Below are 11,095 nucleotides of genomic sequence, written 5' to 3' on the forward strand. Positions count from 1 at the left end.
TTTATTTTTATTTATTTATTTATTTATTTATTTATTTATTTATTTATTTTATTTTTATTTTTTTGAGACGGAGTCTCACTCTGTCGCCCAGGCTGGAGTGCGGTGGCCAGATCTCGGCTCACTGCAAGCTCCGCCTCCCGGGTTTACGCCATTCTCCTGCCTCAGCCTCCCGAGTAGCTGGGACTACAGGCGCTGGACCTCGCCCGGCCAGTTTTTTTGTATTTTTTAGTAGAGACGGGGTTTCACCATGTTAGCCAGGATAGTCTCGATCTCCTGACCTCTTGATCCGCCCGCCTCGGCCTCCCAAAGTGCTGGGATTACAGGCTTGAGCCACCGCGCCTGGCCTGGGTGGGCCTTTTATTGGGAATTTTGAATAGATGCAAAATGTTGATCATGTTATAGTTGGCACTCTGCTGGCTGTGGGGGCTATTTGGAGATCTCCAGCTGATATTCTGGTGATATTTAACAAGGGGTCCAAGAACAATCAAATTTGCTGAAGATGCCATTGACAAGTCACCTTTCCCTCCAAGGGCCTCCCAGGAAATATGTGTGCAGAGATAAAAGCCAAGCGAAGCAGCACTCTATGCCTAGCACAGCTCCGATCAACTATGGTGAATAAGTACAGAATGTTCGTCAGAATTTATGGAGATTCCTGACCTTGGACGGGCCATCTGCCCTGACCACCTTCACCTGAAAACCTACCTCTGTGTCTTAGAACTCCATTCCACAGTTCTGGGAGGTCACACGCAGGATGCAGTAGAGTGGAATGCCAGAGATGGGAAGCATCTCTCACAGGAGACAGATGCTAGGGAATGCAATTGAGAGGAAGAAGGAGAGGCACACTCCCATGGGACCCCCTAGAGGTTGACAGAGATCCAAGGCACTTCTATTTTTGAGGTTCCTGATATATCAAAAACACAAAGAAATTGAAAAGAAGGTCATAGAATTTATAGATATTACATGCTTACTTTAAACAAGTTAGTGTCTTCAACAAAAATAAGGCAAAGATAAAATTGTACAATATAATCCCAGAATTAAAGAAACAAAACAAAACAAAAAAATCTCATGTAGCTGATATTACAAGATGGTGCTCCAGGAGGCTTGGTGTGGGGATGGAGAAGGCATTTATGTATAAAAAGCTTTGACTTCTTCCACATTTAAAGTTGTGTGTTGGGTGTCTTCTTTCTTCAGCCAGCCAAGTTAACTCTGTGACTGTGTGTTATTGTACTGAACATAAATGTGTGGGTCAAAAAGCGTGCATTGGAAGTCTCTGTATCATCAGAAGCATTAACTGAATGGCTTTTCTGTTTTGCAACCCTTATGATGGACTCAGACCTGTCCCAGCCGAATCTTCCTTTTCAGTGTGACGGGGAAGATGGCATCCAACACAGAGACCTGAACTCAGCATATGACCACACATACTGGGCAGGCTTGTCCTACCAGAGAATGGTAGGTGATTCCCACCTTCACCCACCCAAGGGGAAGGACTAGGAAGCAGGAAGAAGAGCCTCTATTTCCTCCCTTAAAAGCAACAGAAGGCTGGGTGCAGTGGTTCACGCCTGTAATCCCAGCACTTTGGGAGGCCGCGGCGGGTGGGTCACGAGGTTGAGAGATTGAGACCATCTTGGCCAACATGGTGAAACCCCATCTCTACTAAAAAAATACAAAAAACTAGCCGGGCGAGGTGGTGGGTGCCTGTAGTCCCAGCTATTCGGGAGGGTGAGGCAGGAGAATGGCGTAAACCTGGGAGGCGGAGCTTGCAGTGAGCTGAGATCCGGCCACTGCACTCCTGACTGGGTGACAGAGCGAGACTCCTGTCTCAAAAAAAAAAAAAAGCAAAATAATAAGCAACAGAAGCCTCACGGTGAGCCTCACATAATCCTCACTACCAAGAGAACAAAGAGATGCAGCATCTTGTTCCAGATCACAAAAGGAAAAGCAACTTGGCTGAACCAGGACTGCCCTGGCTTGTGATTGCTCTGTTCAGGGACTTCATTGCTGACATTCCTGGATATAACCATATCTCATTTGTGCATCTTGAGCTTACCTGGCATTCAATGCACACGTTAAATTTTTGTTGGTTTGTTTTATGCAAGAATCTATTTGTCACAGCTTCATTTCCTTTCCGGCTTCCTCAACAGCTCCATTCACTATGGACGTCATCTGAGAGTCAGGAGGATGACAGACTTGGCTGCTGAAACATTTGACTGCTTCCCTAAGCATCTGAAGCCTCCTGGGAAGGTTTCACTGAGAGAGGTGGGAGACAGGCAGGGTGGGTCTTCCTTGCTTCTGTGCATTTGAGCTCAGGCGCTGGCTCATTTATCTGCTGCAGTGAAGCTCTACTAATGCAAAAGAAATACATTCAGCACAGAGTGCCCCGGAGAGCAGTGAGGATAATAATGCCACTATTCATTATTTTAAAACAAACACAATTTGGAGTGTGGATCTATCTGGAAGTGTGAAATTGGTTTCTCTTAAAGAGCAACTGGCAAGGGAAGAACATGTGACCAGCCCAAGGGCAAGGAATTCCACCAGGGGCAAGCAGTGCAGTGTCACAAACTACAAGCTGGCCCTGCCGGCTGAGTCGCAGTCACAATTGATGTTGGAATATTATAAGAGATACCTGTCATCCACTGAGGACCTATTAAGTGCTCTGTGTGCTTGATCTCATTGTCTCCTTACAACTACCCTATGCCATAGACATTATTTTTTCCCATTACCTATAAGAAGAGACCGAGGGTCGAATCAGTGGACAGCCTTGGCAGAGAAAACTTCATTCCAGACTGTTGGGACTTCAAGGCCATGCTGTTTTCACAGTACTTTGTTGTAAGTGCAGAGGTAACACTGAACTGTGAAACAAGACACTCCAGCTTTCACTCAGAGCCAGGAAATGGTATGAGAAACTAACACATGCAAAAAGGAAGAAGTCCTTCCCACTGAACAAGTCAAAGCTAGATCTGACTTCCAGCTTGACCAACTCTAGGCACCAAAAATAGTACAACATTGGATAGGTTGTTTGCCAGTTCTGCCCCATTTCTCCCATCTGTGAAAATGGGATTTGAATAAGATAAAAGCTATACTCTTAAAGGTCTTAATTTTGCTAGAATCTTATGCCAGCAGGAATGTTTTTCACTGACCCATCCAGGCCCTTACATGTTTAAAAAAATCCCCACACTGGCTGAGTGCAGTGGCTCATGCCTGTAATCCCAGCACTTTGGGAGGCCGAGGCGGGTGGACCACGAGGTCAGGAGATCGAGACCATCCTGGCTAACATAGTGAAACTCCGTCTCTACTAAAAATACAAAAGTTATCTGGGCATTGTGGCGGATGCCTGTAGTCCCAGTTACTCTGGAGGCTGAGATAGGAGACTGGCGTGAACCCAGTACTGGCTGAGTACTGGCTAAACACACCACTGCACTCCAGTCTGGGCAACAGAGTGAGACTCCATCTCAAAAAAATAAAATAAAATAAAATAATAATAATAAAAAAGTAAATCCCTACATTGAGTAGGAACCCAATCTAGAACCACAGGGCTGGAAGGTACCTTTAAGGAGAGGGTGGCTCAAAGCCCCACCTGATTATGATATTTCATTCACAGAAGCTTCAAAAGAAGAATCTGCTCTGGAATTATGTGTTTCCTGGGAGCTCTTGTCTTACAGTCATTTGGAGTTTTCTGTCCTTGTTTGATGGAAGAGTATTGAGTTGAATTCACAATGCTGCTCTTGAAAAGTTGTTTCAGAGATCATGTGACTGGTGTGGGGTTGGCCTGTCTGGACTTGATGTCTTGATGTGATCTTACCCTGAAGTCCCACTCCACTCTGCTGGTGATCTTAAAGATCATTGTGATGCAATGGAGAAAGCATGGTTTGGAATCACACCACTCTGGGTTGTTCCATCTTCTATGTATGCACCCATCCTGGGCAACCTGCCCAACTACTTGGACCTTTGGCCTCTCATCTGTTAATTGGGAAAACTGAGGCAGCCTTACCGCTTGAGCATTAGATGGGGCAACTGCATTAGATGCTGGATGTGAAGCAGCTGACACAATGCGGGACCCAGGGCCAGTGTCCTTTCCCCTCTTCATGCCCTTCAGTAAAAAGATTCCTCCCCTGAGACATGGTTCCTGGACTTGGGATGACATCTGGCATGGTAAAGTCGTAGGAGCTCTGTCTCTGAAAGTTTTTGGGGGGCCATTGGTCCTTTTGAGAGCAAAATGAAATTTGTGAACATTTTTCCGAGAAAAGAATCACACTGAGCTATTAATGCTGACGCTCACTTTTAAGAATCTCCTCTCAGAATCTCAGTCAGGCATTTCAGGGGTCTCCCTGCCTTTAGAACTGCCTGTGATTCAGTCCACAGGAAACAGGCAAACCTTTCCCAGACCTTGGGAAACCTTCAGCGAGAGAAGAGGCTGAAGGCCAGGCGGATCGCCTGCTGGCCTTTCCTAATTGCTTTTCTTGTGCTTGTGTGCGAATGTGCTCTTGTTAACCTGTACTTCCTGTACCCCATGGCCCTGGCACCTCCTGTCTGATCTGTGACACCAGCAGGAGCACAATTAGTCAGGAAGAACAAAAGCTCTGAGGTGCGTGGACTCAGCTCTGACCTCACCAGATGTTCTGGCCTGTTCGTTTTCATGTAGGTTTCTGGAGCACCCTGGAGGCTGCTGGCTACTCCTCTCTAGAGCACTCCCTGGTACACTGAGGTGGCCGCATTCCTCTATGTTCAGTTATCCTGTGCAGCTACAATCATCTGTCTGCAGGCACTTCACTCACAATAAAGCCAGAGATGCCCATTTTATGAGATCAAGGCTCCTTTATTTATGACATGACAGGGGAACAGAACAGACTGCTACGCTTTAACACGAGAAGAAGGGCCTCTTGATTCCCGGCCAGCCCTGTGCATGTGAAACCTGGAAGCTCAGGCAGCAGCATCTCTGAATGTAGGGAACAGCCACTGGCAGCTTGCTCAAAAGGGCCCTCTCCTGGGAGGAGGTGCCTCCAATTTGGCTAATTGTCTGGCTCCTTTTTCCCCTAGTCCAGAGGCTCCGTACCTGGGTCACCCTTGATGACACCCAGTAGATTCTAACATAACACCTCATTTCTGGAGCTTCTTCTTAGTGACAGCACATGTCACTTTGTCCTTTCTCCATACTACTCTGTTTGTGTGTCCTTGTCCCATGCACAACAGACCTGGATTACAAATGTTTTCATCTTCCCAGTAGCCACATGCAGCCCCTTCCATCTTCCCAGCAATCTTCTCTTTCTCTAACCTTCTCTAGCTCGTTACCCTGTTATATTTTTATCTGTAGATCTTACCATCCTCCGAAGGTCTATTACTTATTTATGTCTTTACCTGTTTATTATCTCTCTTGCTAAAGGATAAGACCATGAGAGCAGGCCCCATGTCTCTCTTGTTCACGTTCTATCCCCAGGGCAAGAACTAAGTGCAAAAAATCAGTTCTGTTGAATCAAGAGTTTGTGGCAAATGCAGTGATATATTATTATATGGATTCAAACCTTTCCCCTGGGCCTTGTTTTGCCGAGAAATTTATTCATCCTGGAGAGAAGGATTCAGGAAGCTTTGCAGATGGTGAGACAGATTAGTTATATCTCTGAGATAAAATGTAGTGCCACAGGAGTGGACTACACATTACAGACACTGTGTAGGTTTGTGGGTTCACGCAATTGTTTTGTTTGCCCTATTTCTGAGCACCTAGATCTATAATTGTTACCCGCTTGCTCTTCCCACATCTCAAATTCACCTTCAATCATAGATATGGAGTTTCAGACTCCCTAGAGGTGGCTCTGTGTGCCATATTGTGCAATCCAATGGCCAACTATTATTATGCAGCTATGATGGTGCCCACAATGATGGTCACAGTCTCACTGACATGCCAGTGTGGGTCTTGTGGGATCTTGGAGCGATAATACTTCCTTTTTCAAAGTGTGGTGTAAGAAGCCATGGTGGTTCATACTGTTCTCTGTCCAGTTGCCAGGAGAAGCTGGGCCAATTCTAAGCATACGGGGTCTGCAATGGTAATGATGTTGGAGATGATGATAATGATAGGTAAAGTATATGGAGCATTTGTACTGTGGTAGCAACTTTGCTGAGTACCCTACACGTTATTGCATTTAGCAATCACAACCATTGAACGAGGTAAATCTAATGGTCATCCCTACTTTGCAGACAGGAAGGCTCAAAGAAGCAAAATAGCTAGAACTTGGGGTGATTCTGAAGGCTGCACCTTTAACCACTGTGCTCTGTGGCTTTGGTTGTATTTTGGTATAGAAAATAGATTAGAAAGTGCATGCCTAGGTGTAGAGAGGGTAGTTGGGAGGTTCTCGCAGTGGTTCAGATGGGAGTTGCTTAGAGCTAGGGCTGGCAGAAACAAGGCATGGTTTTCTCATGGTACCACTCTTGACTTGAGGAGCAGGGAAGATAAGTTCCAGTAAAAGGACAAAATGCACAGAAAAGAATAAAAATGCCCTCAGGTGTGAGGCTGAGAATACCAAGGTGCCGCAGGCAGGAGAGCGCTTTGCCTAGCCCAGTGTCATGGAGGCGAGAGAATTCACGTCTATGAGGGAACAGGCTGTTCCACAGAAACCAGAAAAACAAAACAAACAAACAAACAAAAAAATCAACAACAGAAAACCAGTGGGTAATGGTGATGCTGGTGGGGTGGGAGAGGCAGAGTGGCTGGGTTGAGCAGACCCAATCCCAACTGGGAAGTGACTCAGAGGAGCTACTGCCTCATGATGCTGTGAAAGATGTCAATTGGAGATGCCTGTTGCAAGATTCAGAGAGGGTAGGATGATTTCCAGACAGTCAGTCAGAGGTGCTGTTTGGAAACCAGGTTTCCAAGCTTGTCTTCAGGGGGTTTTTCAGAGCAGGATTATTCTCATCACTTGTCCTGCATGTCCTCTCCATGTGGCATTTCCTTGAAATATTTTCTTGATTTTGGAGGGTCTATGAACATGAAAGGGAATATTTAGTTTTTGCTCATTTCTTTCTTTTTTTTTGAGACAGAATCTCACTCTGTCGCCCAGGCTGGAGTGCAGTGGCATGATAGCTTACTGCAACTTACATCTCCCAGGTTCAAGTGATTCTCCTGCCTCATCCTCCTGAGTAGCTGGGACTACAGGCATGTGCCACCATGCCCGGCTAATTTTTGTGTTTTTAGTAGAGACGGGGTTTCACCATGTGGGCCAGGCTGGTCTCAAACTCCTGACCTCAGGTGATCCACCCGCCTCAGCCTCCCAAAGTGTTGGGATTACAGGCACGAGCCACCCACCATGCTCGGCTGCTCATTTCTTATACACGCATACATGACCCTTCCCTAATTATCAGGGTAAATTGGTTTGCAGAAAGCGTGGACAAAAAAAAGATTCCAAAACATGTATTCAGCATGCACTGTCCCGGTACGCACACAATATATAACCACGATCCGACCAATCCCACTTAGTTGTGGCTCTGCTCTCTAGGAAGAAAACATTTCCCAGTGCCCTTGCAGTTAGGTGGGGTTCAATGACTAGCTCTAGCCAATGAAGACGAGTGAGAATAAAGTGTGTCACTTCTGGGCTGATTTATTAACAGCTATTTCTCCTTGTCCTGACTCTTCCTGGCCTGTGACCTTAGAGGTCCTCCGTTCAGCCTAGGTCCCTTAATGACTGTGTGGAGCAGCATCCAGGCTCCCAACCCCATCCCTGACTCTCCTTGAATATGCGGATCTGCAACTGATGAAAATCTTTGTTGTGATAAGCCACTGACATTTTAGACGTGTTGTTACTAATGCATAAGCTACTCACTTTCATGATCTTTCCTTTGCCTGGAATGTCTCCCTTTTTCTTTTCTGCATGACAAACTGCTACATTTTTGAAAATACCCAGCTGTCATATTAACATCTTGTAGGGGATTTTTACCACTCTTTAGCACAATTACTTGCTCTCTTTACCCCCTGCAGCACGTTGCAGACACCTTCTTACTTTGCATTGCACTTATCTTCCTCTTGTGAGTCTGTGAGCCCTTTGGAGACCAGAATCATCTGTTATTTATCCTTCTATCCCTAGCACCAGCACAGGTCTGGCTCTGGGAGGGAAGTCACACACCAATACTTGTCTGATTGAACTTGGACAGGCACCGTTGTGTCTGTGATGAGATTCGTTGAGACTTTTCCCCAAGGTCACACTCAGTTTCTTTCATTTAGATCCTTGCCTCTAGAGTCTTCATGGTCGGTGAGGCCTCTTTTTTGTTGCCTTAACATTGGGTCCTCTGGATATGTCTCTAGATATTTAGAAAACTGCTCCTGAGAGTGGGGGGCTCCTTTCTGCTCTTTGGTTAGCTTCTTAATTTTATTAGATTGTTGAGTCCTAGAACATGCAGCAGTCTGGATTTGACTAAACCACACTGGAATATTAAAACATGGGCTTCGGGCACGGATATGGTCCCTTCCACCTCTTGCTATTGATGTTGCCTCAGCCAAGTCACATTCTCTCCCAGACTCCTCCATCCCTAATCTGGAAGAATGATAACAAGCTCCTTCAGGGCCGTTATGGGGGTTAAATAATATAGTCACTTAAATAAGATAACCACTTTTCATTTTCCCTTACTAACTGATAAACTGCCAAGTAAGCACAAGAGATAAAAAGCATGTGAAACTCTCTGGGCACCCTCCCTCCACCCTCCACCTCTGTCTAGGCCTGGCTGATGAAGAACGGGCAGTCACCTCTGCCAAGCCCACCATGGGCATTACCACTCACGTTGTTGGGGAGGCCCTACAATTCCACTGTGGGGTGCTGATGAGGAGACTGCTGACTGATGCACACATGGCTGCCTGCCATAGACACATACATTCTTATGTCAGCTATGATCTCTGGAGGATGCAGGGACTAGATTTGTTTGAAGCCACCACTTTACAGATCCAGGCCTTTAACTGAGGTCTAAGGATGGATCCTCTATGGGGTGTTTGTGAAACCGAAATTACATGTACATAGTAATGGAGGCTGTTATATTTATTTATTTTTTTCCTGAGGAAAGGATCTAAAGCATTCATCAATTTCTCAAGGAGTTCTATGACCCAGAAAACGTGAATGGATGGCAAATCCTATGTGGCAATCCGTGACACAGAGGAAAGCAGCTTGGTCCCTGGCATGCTGTGGGATCCAACACACACAAGGTGTGAGAGGAGAGGGGAAACGGGGGTGAGATGTGTGAGAACATCCCCAGGGCCCGGTGTTTCCTCTTTTTCTAAATGTGTTAGAATGGGGCAGTCAAAGGCAATCTGGGCACAGGACTAATTGAGCAAAGTCAGCCTAGGGCCATCTGTGTTGCACCTCTGGGTTCAGGCCCTTTGCTCTGTAATCCCAATGAAGTTCCATGGCTGATCTCTAAGGGTGGTGCCAATTAGCCACATTTTATAGGTGGGTGGAATGAGCCCAGAGATGCCAGACTACTTTTCCAAGGAAAACCAGCTTGTAGGTGAATGATCAAGGATTTTAAACTCAAATATGTGTGACCCGCATGCCAGAACTTCTGAAAAGGGAAGTGAGAATGTAGAAGAATAGTCATCATTAGTAGAGGCCACTCAGGAATACCTGTTGAAGGAAAGAAAAAAAAAATATGGAAGAAAGCAAGGAAAAAAGGAGAAAATCTTAAATCTTAACAAATACAAAAGTTATGAAAGACTCAGCGACTAACATCACCATCTTGGGTAATATAGAAAAATGTTTTTTTTCCTAAAAGATTAGAAACACATTTTCATCTTTTTTCCTTCTTTTCTAGGGAAACTTTCTCTCCTTCCTTCCTTCCTTCCTTCCTTCCTTCCTTCCTTCCTTCCTTCCTCCCTTCCCCTTTTTCTTCATTCTTTTCTTCTTTCTTCTTTCCTTCTTTTTTCTTCCTTTTCTTCCTTTCTTCTTTCAATCTTTTCTCCTTTCTTTTCTTAAACAGATGTCTTCTAAGCCCTTCTTTTGTGAAATACTGAGTAGAGGGCATTGAGAATGATACAGATGTGTAAACATTCCTAATGCCTCCCTGCTATCAAGAAAATCTTAACCTTTTAGCACGCTTATATTTAAAGCCAATGGAGGAAAAAAAAAAACTTCCTGACAAATGAAAATCTAAATGAAAATTTAGAAGAATAATTGTAGAATTTTGGATGAGGGCATATTTTAAAGAAGAAAACTTATAGCAAAAATACCATATATGGCAAAATATATGATGCATTAATCAAGTCTCTTGCAAGTGAAAGAATAAAAGTGAAATTAGCTTAAGTGAAAAGAAAATTTAGAGGCATTCGTAGGTAGCTGAAAATCCAAATTGCATGTAGCACGGAAGGTCACTTTCCTGAATATGTCAAGGACTCCCACTCTTGATATGTTGTTTAGATAGATAATAGGTAAGTGAAATAAGATATGAAGAACACATTGCTGATTAACTGTAAATTGCTGTAACTTTTAAGGAAAATAATATCAGTGTACAGAGTGCAGCTGAGAGTATCTATATATGTTGACCTTTTGGAAGGTGATATTACAAACATGAGTACAACGTTTATCACAGTAATGTTTGCAGTATTCAAAAGAAAAAGCACAGAGATAAAAACAACCTAAATAGCTACCAGAGGGGAATGGTTGATTAAGCCACAGAACATTCTTACTAACTATCAGATTTTATGCTACAGTTAAAAGGGAAAAATTTGGTGCATGTTTGAGGGTCAGGGGGATTTAGCGGTCACTGAGTACAAAAATCAAATGGCTCAGTCATGTGAATAGTATCATCACACTTCTGTAAAACAATTAAAAATGAAAAGCCTTTTATATGCATATCTATTATCTATCTATCCATCAATCTATCTATCATCTATCTTCATGCAATTAGAGAGAAAGGCAAGGATAGACCCTGCAAATGCTGTTTAACTCAGGTGGGATTAGGAGATGGGGAGAAGATTCAATAATATTTTTATAACTCTGAATTTTAGAATGTGGTAGAACTACTATGCATCACTGCTATCTTTAAATAATAAAACAATTTTTAAAAGGAAAAAAATAGACCATCAAATAGGGAGGTAAAATTCAGCATACTCCTCTTCATTAAGAAAGAGCAG

The 11,095-nt window shown here is 44.1% G+C and overlaps 1 long non-coding RNA gene across 2 annotated transcripts in view; it reads right to left on the reverse strand.

Annotated features, from left to right (window-relative positions):
* The window catches only part of LOC108541198 (uncharacterized), a 27,265-nt gene extending 23,460 nt beyond the window's left edge, over positions 1 to 3,805 (reverse strand). The window contains exons 1-4 of one of the 2 annotated variants that reach the window (XR_001888893.1): positions 3,575 to 3,805; positions 2,721 to 2,849; positions 2,048 to 2,339; positions 703 to 901 (exon numbers count right to left, since the gene is read on the reverse strand). This is a non-coding gene — a long non-coding RNA (uncharacterized LOC108541198). Of the gene's footprint in view, positions 1 to 702; positions 902 to 2,047; positions 2,343 to 2,720; positions 2,850 to 3,574 lie in introns of both variants that reach the window. The other variant, XR_001888894.1, reaches the window with a different exon arrangement.
* Between the last annotated feature and the right edge of the window lie 7,290 nt (positions 3,806 to 11,095).

The sequence above is a fragment of the Rhinopithecus bieti genome, unplaced genomic scaffold, assembly GCF_001698545.2.
Source record: "Rhinopithecus bieti isolate Rb0 unplaced genomic scaffold, ASM169854v2 scaffold_20153, whole genome shotgun sequence".
NCBI classification, from domain to species: Eukaryota; Metazoa; Chordata; class Mammalia; order Primates; family Cercopithecidae; genus Rhinopithecus; species Rhinopithecus bieti.